General features: G+C 38.2%; 1 protein-coding gene across 4 annotated transcripts in view; it reads right to left on the reverse strand.

Moving 5' to 3' along the window:
• The window catches only part of iqsec2b (IQ motif and Sec7 domain ArfGEF 2b), a 65,142-nt gene that overhangs the window by 18,577 nt on the left and 32,533 nt on the right, over positions 1–14,032 (reverse strand). Inside the window, exon 1 of one of the 4 annotated variants that reach the window (XM_062999265.1) lies at positions 2,797–2,856. The exons of the other annotated variants lie outside the window; for them this stretch is intronic. The gene's annotated coding sequence lies outside the window, so the exon portion shown is untranslated. Of the gene's footprint in view, positions 1–2,796; positions 2,857–14,032 lie in introns of those variants that run through there. 4 annotated transcript variants of the gene reach the window in all.

Consider the following 14,032-nt stretch of genomic DNA (forward strand, 5'->3'; position numbering starts at 1 on the left):
ATCAATGTATAAATCTGGTTTTACAACTGCTTAAAATGACATTTAACAGATTCTGGAGGACACAACAACTAGGATTCATTTTAATAATATAAAAATGCATGTGCAGGTTGTTTGTTTATACCCTGCCTTTGGAATGACCTCAGATTAATTGGCTGCAGCCTGGCAGGCCGCACGACTCATCCATACAAGTCGCTTTGAGCCTGCAGGCTGACTTGAAAAGCTTTGAGTCCAAAGTAATGAAATCATGGTATGCTTAAAGTGTAAGAGAATAAAAAAATAAGAAAATATGTATTCTGTGCCCTTTCCAAAACTTACCAAGGTTAAGAAGATTCATTGTTGAAGAATAAACAGATTAATTTAATGGTTATGAGATGCAAACAGGCAAATCTGAGTAGACATACAGGGCAATTCCTTTTTTGGGGAGGGGCACGGTGGCTTGCACTGTCGCCTGATTTACATTTTCGGCATTTAGCAGACGCCTTTATTCAAAGCGACTTACATTACAGTTACAGTCTGAGCAATTGAGGGTTAAGGGCCTTGCTCAAGCAAGAAGGTCCTGGGTTTGATTCCCAGGAGGAGCAGTCTGGGTCTTTACTGTGTAGAGTATTCCCTATGTCTGCGTGGGTTTCCTCCGGGAGGAACTGATGAATCTTGTAACCAGTAATTATCTGTCCTGTCCTGAGTGTAACTAAAGTGTGGAAAACATGATTAAAATCCTAATAAATAAATAAAGATTTTTTACAAGGGTGATATAGGTGTTGAATATGGAATAAAATGCTTTTAGTTTCATGGTTTTTTTTTACAAAATCCATCAATGTGGAATGAAATAACAGACAAGGGCAATTATTTTGCGAAGCACTAGGGCTGGGCGACATATCGAGTTTTAAAGATATATCGATATATTTTCATACGCGATATAAGATAAGACAATATCGCATATATCGATATAGATGTTGCGTTCCAGTTAGATCCGACAGTTCGTCGTTCCCTTCTCCCAGTTTGTCTCTGCACATGTTCACCTGCCCCGCCTCTCTCCCTCACTGCCCCGCCCCTCTCCCTCACTGCCCCGCCCCTCTCCCTCACTGCCCCGCCCCTCTCCCTCACTGAACACAACTCGCCCCTCCCCCACCACGTGAGTCGCCCGCAGGGCATGTTCTAAACAGCTCTAGTGACTATAGAGCTCCGTCTAAAAATGATATTTTCGTTGTTGATCTCTTTGAATCAATAACACTTGCATTAATGTAGATTTGAAAATGACAATACTGAATATAACATTTCAAGAACAAAACTGTTTGATGTTTATATGAGCTTTGATCTGGTCTGGGTGCAGAGTTTTATATCGGGCGCAGAACGCTGAGACGAGCGAGCGAGCGCAGCTACTATGGGGAGCGAGATGCGGGTTTTATCCTGAAAAAATAATAACACACAAGACAAGCAAAAGAGAACTTAATATTTTCACAATGATTGGGAGGAAAAGTGTGTGTTTCATTCGCGGGACGACGGCAGAGAGCGGCACAATGTGGAGAGAGGATCAGTACGTGTCACAGAAACGTCTATTTAAATCGTAGCTTTTAAAAAATCTTACTTAACTGATCATTTGTATAAACATGGGACAGAGTTCATGATTTGTTCTAAAACAAAAGTAGTGATCAGTACAAACGGGACATTATTTGAAGATGGGACTGTTAATGATTTCCTAAAAAAATGCTACAGAAGTCATAATTTATAAAAAATAAATAAATAAATAAAAAAAATTGTGTGATTTTGCTACAAATATGCTCATTCATACAAAACTGTCAGGAACAATATTTACAAAAATATCAGAGATGTGATCACTCTGACTTTCAGAAATAAATAATGTTACATGTTTAAATATGTCTGTGTTTCCTGCCATGGTAAATCATTGTTAATAATTATTGCAAGAAATAATTAACATGTGATCAAACATGTGTCTCTTCACATATATGAATATTTATTATTAGTATTATTAATCATAATATTATCATTAAAGGTGAACCATGCAACCTTATGTTATTCAGGAAGTTTGTATCCTACAAGTAGCCCTTTGGCTTACTCAGTACCCTTAAAGTAGCCCTCTGTTTCAAAAAGGTTGGTGACCCCTGATTTAATATATGCCAATAGTTTATTTTTGAGGAATTTCTCTACAGCGGAATGTTAATAAAAGTGCCTGTATAACATTTGGAACATGTAGCTTTGTCTCAGAAGTGTCTTTTTGTTATTACTGTATGGGATGAAAAAATATCGAGATATATATCGTATATCGCCATTCAGCTAAAAAATATCGAGATATTATTTTTGCTCCATATCGCCCAGCCCTACGAAGCACTGTCTAAAATAAGAAGCAAAAACACTATTAAACAATTAAAAACACTATTTGGGACAGTGGTAACCTAGTGGGTAGAGCTTTTGGCTATCAACTGAAAGGTTGAGAGTTCAAATCCTAGCTCTGCCATGTAGCCACTGTTGGACCCTTGAGCATGGCCCTTAACCCTCTCTGCTCCAGGGGTGCCGTTTGATGGCTAACCCTGAGCTCTGACCCCAGCTTCCAAACGAGCTGTGATATGCGAAGAAAGAATTTCATTGTACTGTATATGTATATTTGACCAATAAAGGCGTTCTGTTCTGTTAAATCTGACCTTTATATTGATCATTCTAAGCTTTCCATATTGACATATCAACACAAGACCAATAGGACTAATATTTAACCAAAGAGTTGCATACACCTTTAATAAGAAATCCCACTTTATACCACAACACTACTTAAAATTCACTTACATGTAGAACTGAGCCCTTTGAAGCACGTCTCCTGCTGGGTAGCATTTAAACAATAAAAGATCCACTCATTCAACCACAATCACACAACTCAATAACAACACCCAACTTCAATTCAACTATTCATCTAAACGTGTCAGAACTCCTCTCTGCAAAACCACTGAAACTGCTAATAACAAAACTACAGCTCACTTTACTGTGAGAGATCTGACTGTCACTGTTTTCTCAGTGTCCATAGTGTCCACAGGAAACACAACAGCATGTGATTATAATGCACATAGTGACACATCTTTCCAGCGACGTCATCTGTGTTCTTGTCTGGATCTAAAGTACTTCCTAAATCGAATGAAGCCTGTGTTGTTTCCTGCACATTTCTCCTGCTTCACATGTTTAGTATATTCCCTGTTTATAATTTCAATTCAGAACATAGTTCCTGAGTGCAGATCTATCCAAAGCATTTGATTTTAGCACAACAGACTTTTTAACCAACATCGCTGATCAGACAATTGCACATTTGTTGGTTATAATTAAGGCCCTACCTAATTCACGGCATGAAAATTGCGTCACGGACGGTAATATGCAATTTGTGTTTAGTGTTTTATGATTTTTCATTTGTGTAACATTCAAGTGTCTCACGTTTTCTGGTTAATTCGCGCTATGAGTCGATTCTAGAAATCCTACAGCAATTCAGTTAGCAATCAGTTAGTCAAAATGTTCAGGTGGTCTAAAGCAGCTAAAACACTAAAACTCCCAAACAATTCTGTAGATGCTGGTGGATGCTCTAGGTTTACATTCAACTATTAAGGTAGCTCTGCTGTGTATTGTAGCTTCAATTCATTCTATCATTCAATTTATGAGTGTTATTTAATGACTGCCATGAAATGTGTCACTTTTCTTTAAAAATCTGTGAAATCTGTGATTTTTGATAAACGAGGTCCGTAAAATGAAGCACATTTTCCTGTGAATGACCCAAGGTATGATTTACACAGTTCATCACTAACATCTGGACTATAATCACAAAGTGCATATATACTTGTGCACTTGCACTGTGGGACACAGTGACTGACCCTGTGTAATCTGGATAGTTTGTGTTACTCGTGATGTTGTTTGTACCATTGCACTTTTGGTATTTGCTAGGGATGTAACGATTCACCACAAGCGGAATTAATAACTGATTCAAAAATTCCACGATTCAAATCGATTTCACATGTAAAATGAATCAATATTTACTTTAAACAGCAGAGGGCACTGGCGCTATACACCTCGTCTGGTTGATGTCACTGGCGCTATACGCCTGGTTGCCAAATTCGGGGTTTTTCAGCCAAATTGGGCTTAATTCAAAATTGTTTTGCATAGTTTGTACCTACCTCAGAAATAAAAGGGCATTCATTATTTAGATAAATAAAAAAATCGGGAAAAAATCATATCGTGAACCCAGTATTGTGAATCGCATCGCATGGTGGGTTGAGTGTATCCTAACATCCCTAGTATTTGCACTGGTTTAAATTACTTGTACTCCACCCGTCTTGTACTGGACAGTATGTCCAAGTATTTGTAAGTGTATGTGACCAATAGAAGTATTCAATTTCAGGCAGTTGTAGCCTAGTGGTTAAGGTACTAGACTAGTATTAGAAAGGTTGCTGGTTTAAGTCCTACCACTGACAGGTTGCCACTGTTGGGCCCTCAATTGCTTAGACAATATACTGTCACAGTACTGATGCATAAACATCTATGCAATCTAAATAGCATTACTAACAATTATGTTACATAGTTGTATAGTATCTATTATTTTATTATTAACACCATTTAACTCCAACCCTGAAAATGCTAGGTTTACAAGTGACCTACTGCACAAAGATACACAAACGTATAACACACTCCCTATACATATACTACACATATAATACCCTAGATATTAAAGCTTCAACAGACACAGAACAACTACACACATGGACATATAAACATTAACATATAATAATAAACCTAGACTAGAATCGTGACACAGACACACCATAATATGCACACACATACACACTTATTTAGCAAAGATCTTTCCCTGATGGTCCCAGTTTAAATAATCCAGCAGCTTTTCAACTCGATTAACATGACAAGAAAGTCAGCAGGTCATCACCACCTGGTCACATGTTCGTACCTCCTCCCTCTTCCTCTGAATCTTCCTTCCTTTTTTTTCTTAGAACTCAGTTACATAGAAGTGTCCCTAAGTTACCAGCTTATAATAAAAGAGTTTTGGAGAACAGTGTTAATGTGTAACCGTACAACCATATACACAGACAAACTATTAAAAGAAAATTTCTGTTAAACAGTTCAGCATGATCTTATGTTTAAACCCTTATAGTGAAGGCAGAACTGGCAGCAAAGCACTTTTAGTTTAGTACTTTCTTTTAATTCTTTTACTAACATAAAAAATGAAGCCCAAAGTGACGTGTAATGCGATTAAAAGTTTAGTTCACTATATGAAAGTGTGCAGCTTTAGTAAAGCAATGAACATATGCTAGGGTGACCATATTGATATTTCAAATAAGAGGACACTTAGCAGGATGGCAGCATGGGCTTGACGGACATCTTATCTGGGTAGAAGGTTTGGTACGGGGATGGGGGGGGAGTTAGATTGGCAAAGTAATTTCATGCAATTGGTGACACCATGGCAACGTGTATAAAGTAGGGTTTTAAATATTGGACAAATGCATCAATGACCATGAAACTATGTTATTGAACTTAATACAAAACAGCTACTTTTTAACAAGACAACTAACAAATGTATTTACGATCAGATAATCTTATTACTTACAATTAAGCGTTTGCAAATCATCCAGTAAACATAAGGCACTTGAACGCTAAGCAAACAAAAAACGAAAATCAATCCATAAGTTTCAGCCCAAAGCAGGACTCAAACGAGAAGAGGAAAAAATACAACCGCATTACGGGAGCAGAACCACTGCACTCCACACAACGCTATTACCCTAAACTACACTTTCGGTTATGAACCATAAAAACACTTTTAAGCTTTTACTAGCTCAACTGCTTTGATTACTCTCAATGCAATAGTTTATGGAACAGCATGTAATTTTCCTTTGATAAGTGCACCACAAGATTGACCAGTAAACCAGTATTAAGGAAGAAAGAAACAAGCAATCACTTAAACAAAAATCTAAAAGCCGCAGAAATAACAGCTACACAGAGTACAGTAAGCAATAAACTCCACCACAATTTTGTGATGTGAATCAAACATCCACACACAGACATTAATAAGTAACAATGGGGTGTGGTCAGACAATACAAATATAAAACTCTTTGGCAATAATTCAGAATGGATGACATGATCCCACCAGACCCACAGTAAAGTATGGAGGTGGGAGCATAATAATATGGGCTGCTTCTTTCAGATGATACTGAGGCATTACAGTTTATTGTAGAAAACATGAATGAAGTCAAACGAATAATTAAACAACTTTAAACATAATGCCAAAATACACTGATCAGCCATAACATTAAAACCACCTCCTTGTTTCTACACTCACTGTCCATTTTATCAGCTCCACTTACCATATAGAAGCACTTTGTAGTTCTATAATTACTGACTGTAGTTCATCTGTTTCTCTACATACTTTGTTAGCCCCCTTTCATGCTGTCCTTCAATGGTCAGGACCCCCACAGGACCACTACAGAGCAGGTATTATTTGGGTGTTGGATCATTCTCAGCACTGCAGTGACACTGACATGGTGGTGGTGTGTTAGTGTGTGTTTTGCTGGTATGAGTGGATCAGACACAGCAGCGCTGCTGGAGTTTTTAAACACCTCACTGTCACTGCTGGACTGACAATAGTCCACCAACCAAAAAACATCCAGCCAACAGCGCCCCGTGGGCAGCGTCCTGTGACCACTGATGAAGGTCTAGAAGATGACCAACTCAAACAGCAGCAATAGATGAGCGATCGTCTCTGACTTTACATCTACAACTAACTAGGTAAGAGTGTCTGTTAGAGTGGACAGTGAGTGGACACAGTATTTAAAAACTCTAGCAGCGCTGCTGTGTCTGATCCACTCATACCAGCACAACACACACTAACACACCACCACCATGTCAGTGTCACTGCAGTGCTGAGAATGATCCACCACCTAAGTAATACCTGCTCTGTAGTGGTCCTGAGAGAGTCCTGACCATTAAAGAACAGCAAGAAAGGGGGCTAACAAAACATGCAGAGAAACAGATGGACTACAGTCAGTAATTGTAGAACTACAAAGTGCTTCTATATGGTAAATGGAGCTGATAAAATGGACAGTGTGTGTAGAAACAAGGAGGTGGTTAATGTTATGGCTGATCGGTGTATGTAATAACGTTAAATAGGGAATAAAAGCAGAGTGTCCAGATCACACTTCCTCTTATTCATCACCTGGTTAAATCCCTGGTCCTCCCACACTTCCTGACCACCCACACACTCTCACTTACACACAGCAAAGGAGGAATCAGAGTTGCTTAGAGACTGTTGCTGTGAGACCAGTGTGGGAGGAAAGACAGTCCATAGAGAGAGAGACAGAGGATGGAGTTGCCATGGTTACAAAGGTTTTTTTTTTTTTACAGAGTGAACATTTTGGATGAGCCACAGTTGTAAAATTCGGCTACAGTGTTACATTTGGCAGCAGGCTATAAATATACCTCTACAACTCCTAAGACCTGAAATATACCCCTAATGCCAAAAAAATATATAAAAAAATAAATAAAAAAATAAACAAAGAGGTAAACATCACCCAAACAGACAAATGAGCAAACCAGCATGGTGTGACGTTATATAACAGTTTCAAAAATGCAAATGTGTTAAGCACAGTTCTGCAGCTATAAACCAAATGCTCACCTCATATGCAAAATAATTCTTTCCTCACTGCAGCATCTCATATGTCGAAAAAGTGCAAGTGTTTTCTTTTTTTTGTAACAGTAAATATAACAAACAACAATAAGAAAAAAAACACTAGAGCCTACATTTCTACAGAGGCAATACATTTAAATTTAAGTACTGCAGTACAATCAGGTGTATTACAGAAGGGATTTCCCTTTTATAAGGAACTAAAATCACACAGGGCAACTCTCTAAACTAATAAAAAGTTTTTAATACATAAAAATGGATCTTAAATGTAAAACCTGATTTATTTAGACTGGACTTAAGAATTTCAAAAATGTTTAATTAAACTACATTTCCAGGACATTAAAACCACCTCCTTGTTTCTACACACACTGTCCATTTTATCAGCTCCACTTACCATATAGGAGCACTTTGTAGTTCTACAATTACTGACTGTAGTCCATCTGTTTCTCATCATACTTTTTAACCTGCTTTCACCCTGTTCTTCAATGGTCAGGACCCCCACAGGACCACCACAGAGCAGGTATTATTTAGGTGGTGGATCATTCTCAGCACTGCAGTGACACTGACATGGTGGTGGTGTGTTAGTGTGTGTTGTCTAGCAGTGACAGTGAGGTGAGTGATCCACTCATACCAGCACAACACACACTAACACACCACCACCATGTCAGTGTCACTGCAGAGCTGAGAATGATCCACCACCTAAATAATACCTACTCTGTGGTGGTCCTGACCATTGAAGAACAGGGTGAAAGCAGGCTAAAAAACAGACTGACTACAGTCAGTAATTGTAGAACTACAAAGTGCTTCTATGTGGTAAGTGGAGCTGATAAAATGGACAGTGTGAGTAGAAACCAAGAGGTGGTTTTAATGTTATGGCTGATCGGTGTATAACAAACTCAAAGTTTTATTTTACATGCACATCTATGGCAAATGTAATTTCAGCAAAGGTATTACAATCAAGGGGAACTGAAATGATTCATCTTGGTCTAATTATACACACACTAGTGACTAAAATTAATTAACACCAACTGAACCAATAAAAATGGAATATACAACAGCGCTGTGATGTCTAATTATAATTTCCAGGCCTATTTTCTCTTCCCATAAGTGAAGCCTAAAAAATCACTGATTTATTTATTGTTTATTTAAACATTCAAACCTAGAAGCAACCACACAGACCAAGAAGGAACTAATTCACAGCCGTGAAAATCGTGCCGCAGGCAGTGAAATGAGCCGTTTTCAGTGTAATATGCAATTTGCTGTGAAATTCAAAATGTAAGGTTTGTGTTTAGCTATTTAACATTTTTCAATAACATAGAGTAGACTTTTCTGTGGTGTAGTGTGCTGACAATGTTTGATGTATGTGTTTACGTATTGAGTTTATTTCATCTCTTTGGAGATTCTATAATCAATGGAAAAGTGTGCTTCTCTACACACGTGATCATCTCTCTATAGTCTGTGCTGCGCCTTAAAAGAACAATCCAGTTAAGTATTATGCTCCCGATAGTTTGCCTATGTACAGTTTATTCCTTACTTAATAAACTCAGCAAACTGTAAAGTCGCTCGATTACACTAGCAATCGTTTATAGACAAAATGTCAAAGATGTCGAAGTCTAAAGCAACTAAAGACACGACTCAGGTAACTGAGTGTGGAAAACTTCCAACCAATTCTGTGGACGTGGAACAAGAAGGTGGTTTTGATGTTATGCCTGATCCGGTGTATAGTGGCTATGGTCTGCAATCAGACAGATTTTACTTTACATTAGAGATTAATAATATACAGATGTGATATAAATTGCTCGGCTGTAGAAGATATAAAAGATTTGGCTATTCCTTTCATACAGTAGTAAAGACAACTCCTTAGAGCTATGCTGTAAACTTTAACCTAGTGCTACTCATCATAAATCCTCACCTGGGGGCAGACCTGTTTTTATGTGAGATTTTATGCATAAAGCACTCCGACTGAACATGATAGGGCTTGAACGGTGCAACAACTTTTGTCGGGTAAGCAGGTTTCCAGTTTTTAAAATCTGGGAAAACACCAAGCCAAGCTAAGAAATATAATACAACCACTAGCACTATTCTACAAAAATACTACCATTTGTCGTCACTATGATATTCAATTACATATTCCATGATAGAAGGTTCTAGCATTATTGGTTAAAATCAGCAGCGCATATAGATAATGCTAATCCAACTTTCCCCCAACTCCAGTGCTAGATTAAATAGCCAGACTTCTGTTTTGTGCCCCCTACCTACCTCACCTGCTCATACACAATTGTATCCATAAACTGGATATAACCCACAGTCTATTTAAACTAAATACAAAGGTGCATGATAAGATGAAGGTTCCGTCATTTGCAATACCTGCATTTGTCAACGCTTTATAAAGAACACGTCTTGTATGTACATGCACTGGCAATTGTATAAGCTACACCTAACACATAGATGCACCTTGTGTGAATACATATTCTAACTGCAGTCTCTCTATCACTTTTTCAACACCATATACCCCATCCATACATGAAAAGGTATGCCACATGGAACCCATTCTGACCACATGCTATTTGGTGGACCATTCTCAGCACTGAACTGACACTAACATGGTCATGGCTTGGTAGGGTGTGTATCATGTGCAGTTTTTAACATACTGTTCACACTTACTTGCTTCTTTACGCAGAAAGAAACCACAGGATCGTGTGGAGTCATTCTGAGGTAAATTACCCACAGTAGCCTGGGGTTAAGTGCTCAAGTCAAGGGCAGTTCTCTGGACCTTAAAAACTGCAGCCATACTGCTTTAGGTTTTAGGTTCATTTCCCATGATATCCTGCACACAGATCAGGTGTCGACACGGCTCCATCTGACTTAGCCACAGGGACATCTTGTATTAAAGTGTTTACAGAGCCACATATTGTATAACAGACATGATCATTCAAAAGCAACACAGGGAAAGAAGAAGCTGGTGCTACAAAGCCGAGTTTGCAAGTTCCGTGTTTTGTTTTTCATTAACGTTCCTTTGGGGTTTAATCTTCAGATTTACTTTCTCTTTAAGTGAGCCATAAACACCCACCAAACGCCGTTTCACTGGAATGTAGACCTGCTCAACAAGTTGCACTTCTTCTTGTTTTTAAAAGTCAAGGGTAAAAACGTTATGCTTCTGTGTTGAAGTTTGTGTATTATAAATGTAAATCAACTATTTGACAATCTTTATAACAATTAAACCTGCTGTAATGTCTTAGCAACAAGTCATACCTGACAAAAATTTATCCATGGGCAAAACCTCAAACTTATAAGTAGGCAGAAAAGCTAAAGTAGGCAGTTTTAACAAACATTTCACCCATGCTAAGCTCTGTTAACTATGTGCTACACAGGTTGGATGGCCAATAGGATAAGGACACCACTCATAATGAGTGACTTCAAGTGTTTCAGCAGTCCGATTGTAAACAAGTACATAAAATCAACTACAAAATGGATTATACGCTTCCAACATGTTTCCACATGACGATGCCCTTGTGTACGAAGCAAGGCAAGTTTGTTGTGAAGAAACCCCAGTGAGTGCACAGAGTCCTAACTTTATTTTAACACTGCAGGGTTTAATCACTTGTTTATTGGTTACATTTACATTTTTGGCATTTAGCAGACACTTTAATCCAAAGCGACTTACAGTATTGTGACAGTATACAGTATACAGGACTCAATATACAATTGAGGGTTAAGGGTCTTGCTCAGGGGCACAACAGTAAAAGCCTGGCAGTAGTGGGGCTTGAACCAGTGACCGTTTGATTAGTCCAGTACCTTAACCACTAGGCTACTACTGCATACTACAGTTAGTGAAACTCATAATCATCTTATATTTTTTTTGGAATCCCTGTGCTTTGTAAACAAAAGTGAAGGATGTACGCACATTTCGTTAATCAAGTAAATACAAATACATAATACACAAGGAAACGAACGCCTACACCCATTTATTTTTACAACTGCTTTGCATTGTATTAAACTAGTGGTCTGAATACGTTGTTGCCAACCATGCTCAACGTAAAGTACACAAGACCATCTCTAAATAGCTTGATGGTCTCATGAGGTAGAGGGGTCTATGGTAAAGGACACAGTCCTTCTGGGAGAGTGTGCTTTGTATAAATAAATCAAATTAGATAAGTCAAACTAGCTCTAAGTATCACATTAAACTAGAGTGGTCTAAATAACATTGTTGCCAACCATGCTCAACGTAAAGTACACAAGACCATCTCTAAAAAGCTTGATGTTCTCCTGACCATGATTAAATCCCATGAGACTGTAGCCAACAACATCTTGGAATTAAACAGATTGTTTGAATAGTTGAAAAAGGACAAAAAATCTAAACACATCCAGGTGGTCCTTCAGGCTCAAAATAGACTCTATGATAAAAGACCCAGGAGATAGAGCTATAGGGCTCTATTGTAGAGGACACAGTCCTACTGAAAGAATGTGTTTTGAACAAATCAAACAAAGTTAGATATTTTTGGAAGTCAAAACCAGCTCTAAGTTTAAAGGAGTAAAAAAACAAAGCTTTCAATAAAAGAACTGTGCTTAAGTTGCTTGTCATGTGTCTTCCAGGAGGATAGTGATCCAAAATCTATACAAAAGAAATAGGTAATTAAAAAACCTGGGGACCACAATTTTTGCCCATGCCAAGTTCACTTGTTTTTTAATGTTCAGTCATAAAACTTAAAGCTTTTAAACACACCAAAGTAGATAGATGTTTAAAACTCACCAACATGCAGTCCGCAGGAGTTCCTATTCAGACTAGTCCAGAATGACTGTTCTTACACACTGACTGACACACCTGTACCTCACAGCTAAATGATTAAAATTCCTTCCAACATTCCTGTCAAATAAGATCTTCAGTTCATAACACACCTGCGTACTGACGTTACATTGTTAAAAAAAGGTGGCAACAGAAGTAAAGTGAACTGGTGTGAATCAGAGGTGTTCTGTATTTCCTGAACTGAAACTGGAATATTTGGTGTGTCAGTCAGGAGGTGGAGCTAAATCCCTGCTATTTTAGAGATTCTGATGTTACAAAGCCACACTAGTGTTAGGTATTACAGTAAGTACAGCTCCTGTTCCTTAACTAGGTTGTAAGTATATATCTAGGTGAGAGCAAAACCTGGGAAACAGGAAAACAACTTGCAGCAGGAATCTCAAGTGCTTACAAAGCATCACAGCTTAGTAAGTTGCAATTTGTCACTCACTATTTGACATCTATCTGTAATTGTTACCTTATAATTTAAAGGCTCACATATCAAACTGACAATCAACCTGATATAGCTGATGAGTGCAGCAGTGTCATTTTAAGTCAAGTTTTTTGTCTCATGGTGTCCACCCATTTTTACAAGAACATTGCCCTTGATATGGAGAGTAATGTCCACTCCTTTACAGTCCACCCTGTTATGTTTTGTAATGGTAATTGTAACAGGGTGGACACCCTAGAATCTTTTGTATATATTATAAAACAACATTGTCTGTATTAAAGAGGCAGCAATGTGATGACATGACTCTGTAATGTTGCAGTAGCATCTATTATTATTTAGTCATGAAAGGAGAAATTCTTGTCTCTTCTAAACATAAATCTTCTTGTATGGGGGCAAAATACCCCTGTGTCTTTTTCATGCAGGGTCATTACAGTTACAGTTGTTTTCATTTTTTTCAATTATTGCCCTAACAACGGATATGGGCATTTAGGGTGTGTAACTATTTTATAGCAATTGCCTGACTTATAAAGGTTATACCTAAGGCCCTACCTAATTCAGGGCCATAAAAATCGCGTCACGGACCATAAAACAATACTTTTCCCATGTAATATGCAATTTGCTGTGAAATTCAAAATGTAAGGTTTGTGTTTAGCATTCTAACATTTATTTATTCGTGTAGCTTTCAGGTGTCTCACGTTTAGTGGTTAATTTGCTGAGTTTGCATGTTCTACTCCGCGTCCGCGTGGGTTTCCTCCGGGAGCTCTGGTTTCCTCCCACAGTCCAAAAACATGAAGTCAGGTTAATTGGAGACACTGAATTGCCCTATAGGTGAATGGGTGTGTGTGTGTGTGTGTGTGTGTGTGTGTGAGCCCTGCGATGGACTGGCACCCTGTTCAGGGTGTTACTGTGTGCCTTGCGCACATTGAAAAGCTGGGATAGGTAACCAGCCGTGACCCTTATTGGCTAAGCGGTTAAGAAAGTGAGTAAGTGAGCGAGTATTTCATTGTGAGACTTTTTTACCCATCTTTACATTGGGTGCCAATAATCATGCAGCTTACTGTACCTGCTTGGAGGTCCTATATGCATTGGGCATAACTAAAAAAAGAATCATCTGTTCATCCTGGTCAA

The sequence above is a fragment of the Trichomycterus rosablanca genome, chromosome 7, assembly GCF_030014385.1.
Source record: "Trichomycterus rosablanca isolate fTriRos1 chromosome 7, fTriRos1.hap1, whole genome shotgun sequence".
NCBI lineage: Eukaryota > Metazoa > Chordata > Actinopteri > Siluriformes > Trichomycteridae > Trichomycterus > Trichomycterus rosablanca.